Below are 4,851 nucleotides of genomic sequence, written 5' to 3' on the forward strand. Positions count from 1 at the left end.
ACAAGCGGCTTGGAGCCGAGAAGATGAACTTTGAACGCGACAAGTGTATACTTCATCGCAAGTAATTCCTTGTCGTAAACTGGGTATTTCTTCTCTGCAGCCTTGGGCTGGCAAGACTCGAATGCGATCACCCGATCTCGTCCCTCGGCGTCTGCTTGCAGCAGTGCACAGCCATGGCAAAATCCAAAGCGTCACAGACGACACCAAAAGAACGATCAGGTTCTGGCAACGCCAGTATTGGTGCATGAAGGAGGCTGGGTTTGATCCTGTCAAAAGCCTTCCGATGCTCAGTGTCCCAACACCATTCCACATCCTTCGTAAGGAGGTTCGACAATGACCGTGCCACTTTCGCATAATTTGCGCTATACTTGTGCAAGTTGCTGGCGAGGCCAAGCCACTTGCGCAAATCTTTTTGGTTCATTAAGACCGAACAGTCCACAATGGCCTTGACCTTAGCGGGATCCGCTCAAAGGTTACGCTTCCCAATGAAACACCCTAAGAAAAGGATTTCTCCAGCGCCGAAGATGCTCTTATCGACACTAGCATACAGCGTATTTGTGCGCATGCATTCGAGCACCACTCTCAGATGGACGAAGTGGTTTTTCTCATCTGTCCCACGACTGTGGACGATGATGTAGCCGAATTATGTTCGCCCGTGGAGCCTGAATTACTGCGTCATAAGACGACTAAATGTTGCTGTTGCATTTGACAGTCCTTGAGGCATCACCAGCCAGTCCCAGACCATTCTTTTCGGAGTACCCACAGCTGTCAGCGGAATCTGACTTGCTCTAACGCACCATATCTGCCTCGTGCATCGCGCGTAAAAAGGCATCAATGACGTCGAATTACTCCTCGGCAGGGGCTATTGGCAGATAACGCAGTATTTGATTCCAGGAATCAGGTTAATCACATGACGCACACCTCGGTCTGGGGGTAGGACCGACGGCGGGTCTTCGGAGACGACGTCTTGGAATTCCGTTACCAAAGGTTAATACGGATCCGAGGGATTCTCAGGATCGAGGATCCACTTCGTGCATCCACCAAACTTTCAGTGTCCTCCAGGACAGCTTCATCCAAAAGCGCCGATTAGTGAATCTCCTCGTTCGGACCAGCTGGCTAAATTGTCTGCCTTCAAGGCACCGCTAAACTCTTCGAAGGGCATCTCGTCCAGCTCAAGAAGAGCATCATCCACCGCGGGAATAGCCTCGAAAGTGACGCCGCCGTCTTCCACTCCCGTCATACCATTAACAAGGGTATAGCTGTGCGCTATCGTCTACGGTGGACACACCCTGGGTCAGGGTCGACACTCTGCGTCTTGCAGATATCATACGGCTTTGTCGTCTCTTCTCTATAGAAATTTAACGTCTCATCGAGACCAGTGGGAACATACACTCGGCGTCATCTAAAGTCTGCTCCAACGGAGCCTTGATGCTATTAACAAAACCCGACGAAAATATACTATCTCCGCAGTCTTCGTCCTGCCACTCCACGTGCATCACAAGGGCCTTGCCCAAGATACCTTGAACCTCGTCCGACCATGCCATTCCTGGCACGCAGCAACTGCTTCGTAACGTGAGCAGTGCTCAGTGGGTTACTTGCTACTCCACGTGCATCACAAGGGTCTCGCTCTTGCTGTCTCGGCTCTCGGTCGACGATGCCACTCTTAGCATGCAGCGACAGCTCCAATATATGTGCAGCGCTCAGTGGGTTACGTGCCCTCCACGTTCTACCGGCAAGTCACGCTCGGGACTCCTGTCCAAAACACCTTTGGTGTTTGAGAACTAGGATACTCCGATGTTCGGAACATTGACCGTTTCGGTCCAGTGTCCGCTCCAATAGCGCTTCTGCTTCCTCGCATGGTGGGTTCATGACTCACCAAAGTTCCACAGGAGACGTGCGCGTAGCGCCCAAGTCTTCGACCTCCAATCAATCCATACCTTATGGTGTTCCAGCCACGCCATACCAAGAATAAGGTCATACCTTGCATCCAAGTCTATGACTAGGCAAGTTCCACGCTATCAAAGTCAAGAAACTTGACACAGAGGTCCACAGCACGTCTACACAAGCCCCTGTCGCTGAGCGAACAGTGACGGTGTTACTCAACCGCGCTTCCAGCGCCCCAGCATGCAGCTGACTGTCTCCGATCGTGGAGCGTCAAGCACAATTGCCCGAAGCCCCGTAATCGGTAAGGATGTCCATGACTTTTTAAAGCCTTTCGCGGTCGCTTTTACGACCAGCAAGCTCGGCTTGCACACCGTTTCGTGTTCAAGAGCACGGAGCTCTTTGGAGCTAGGCTCTGCTTCCCTCTACGCCTTTGAGGAACAACATAATTAAGTTTTTCCCCTGTAGGGCGCCCCGTGCCTACTGGGCTTTCTCGTTTTTCCGCGACAAACCAGACTGGTTAGAAGCAAAACGTCGTTTCGACGAACCTTTACGCGCCTTGCGCAGGGGACAACTAGTATAAAGATGACGGATGTGTTCACAAACAAAACACCGTCGGGCGTTCACACGCTGCTCAGCAGCTCGGAGCTCGTCCTTCTCTTTCTCGGCATAGCTGTGATCCATTGGCTCAGGCCCACTCGACGAGCTCTGAGGGTGTGCATTCTTACCAAGTTGCGCCGACTTGAAATTATATACGGCATTCAATGCCACATTCAACGCTCCTTTAAATGAAGAAAGATGCACACGTAGGACTTCCATTCTGGCCACGCCAGTGCGGAGGCCTCCATAAAGACGGTCACTGCCACCGCCTCGGGAGAGGACATTTTGCCATCCCGGCAATCAGAGCTCTTAACGTCTGGACAAAGTCCACTAACACCTTCTTGACCTGTTGGGCAACAAGGGAACGCGCTCGGTCATCGAGCTTGGAGATAGCTAGCGCCACGCGCTGTTGCTGATTTTGAAACATGGAGGATGCCAAAGCTATATCGGCCTCTCTTACTCAGAGCAGAAGATCTTTATCCTCGCCCTCGAAGGTCTCAATACTAACCATGAGCGGCCTAGGTCGGGGGGAGTCATACGTCGTCGGAGGTGGCGCTATAGACGCAGTCGACGCCGACATCTTTTCCTTTAGGCGCTCGAGCAGAGCATTTTCATATCTTGAAAACGCCTCTGGGCGCACACTGATCGCTTCAGATCCTTGCGAAGCGAGGTGTTGCACGCCCTCAGGGCCAAGCTGAGACATCGCCTTTTTAAGCCCGTCCTGCCTGTCCTGGGTCAAATAGGAGAACTGCTCCATTCTTACAGAGGGTGAGTCGTAACGACTCAATTGTAGATTGACCAGCAAGTGCTACTAAGTGCAGCGGGGCTGCCGTAGCTCTCTCGCATAGATGAAGCTTGGGTGACCTTCGTTCTATGCTTAGCACCCAGTACGAGTGTAGCGAGTCACAATTCACTTACTCCAAGAGTAACTACAACCTTAACCCAAGGCCCATTAAGCCTCCCGTTTAGAATGAAAAATGTATTTTTCGGTTTTATTTGCGGTAAAGCCGTCTATATCAAAATCTATAGGCTTTTCCATCTATATAGAAAGACCTAATTAAATGTATACCTACTTAAAGTCTATCTACGTACTGACTTCTTGTTCAAGTGTAGCCCTACTACTGTATGGTCACACCATCTTGTGTGACCCACATTTTTATACCAGGGCACGTGGAACTCCGTTACACGCAGCTCCGACTCTTGTACAGTAGGCTCTGTCGCAAGTCATTCAGTTCTACTGAAGTAGTTTAGTTCCAAAAAAAGCAGGCCCATTCTTAACTAGCGTTGATCATGAAATTCCGTTTTGTACTCATCATAATAGATTGTTCCGCCTGGATGTTCGGAGTGGCAATATCACGATTCCAAAATTGTCGGCAACTTGTGCGATTCATGATTGAAGATGTCGTCGACGCAATTACCTACAACAGAAGAGGGTTGTATGGCAATGTACTCAAAGCCGTATCATCCCTTGATTGCATGCCAGCTGTACATGACTACAAGTACTCGAGCAGATGTTGTATACGTGATAACGCAGCCGCCACGTTCTTTGAGAACCCTCGGGCTGCAACATTAAAATGCAGCGTTTCGCGTGCTCTAATATCTATGGAGTAAACACTTAACCGATATCGTCTACCAAGGCAGTGGCAAAGATTGGGTTTGGCATACTCAGATGCTGATATAGCCAGCAATACTGATGACAGGCTTTCTGTATCAGGTGTTATGATCATGATTGCAAACGCGCCAGTGGTGTTTCAGTCAAAGTTTCAGCAAACGTCACACTTAGTTCGGCGAAGGCAGAGTGTATAGCTCATAGCCTTTGCACTCGAAAAGTGTTTTTGGACGCATATGATGCTTAAGGCCATTAATCACGAGCAAGTGGAAGGAACACAACAACCAAGGAGCGATTGCTTTAGCCAACAATGGTGACTACGTGGACAGTAGGCGCCACTTCTTCCGCACAAATATACAACTCGAAATCTCGAAGATTGACTACATCGACACAAAGCGTCAGCTTGCAGATTTCCCGTCGAAGACACTCGAAACGAAGATGGTTGTGCTTATACGCGAGACGGTGGGTTTTAGGCCAAAGTCTATGAAGGACTTTGGCCTATAACCCACCGCCTCGCGTATCAACAGGCATTAATGGCGAGAACGAGCGTTTAGATGACGCTATTTAATACTTTTTGAAGAATGAATTGCAGATGTATGTCTATTTTTTACATGCATAAGTTTTGCGATTATTTGTACAGAACAGTTGAGAAGTCCAATTGAGATCTGTCTTTATGTAAGCATGCTTGTACCCTCTTACCTTGTCTAAGTTTTAAAAGTGTCTGTATTAGGGAATTTAATACGACTTCGACTACTCTACTT

Source organism: Plasmopara halstedii, assembly GCF_900000015.1.
Source record: "Plasmopara halstedii genome assembly, contig: Scaffold_614, whole genome shotgun sequence".
NCBI lineage: Eukaryota > Oomycota > Peronosporomycetes > Peronosporales > Peronosporaceae > Plasmopara > Plasmopara halstedii.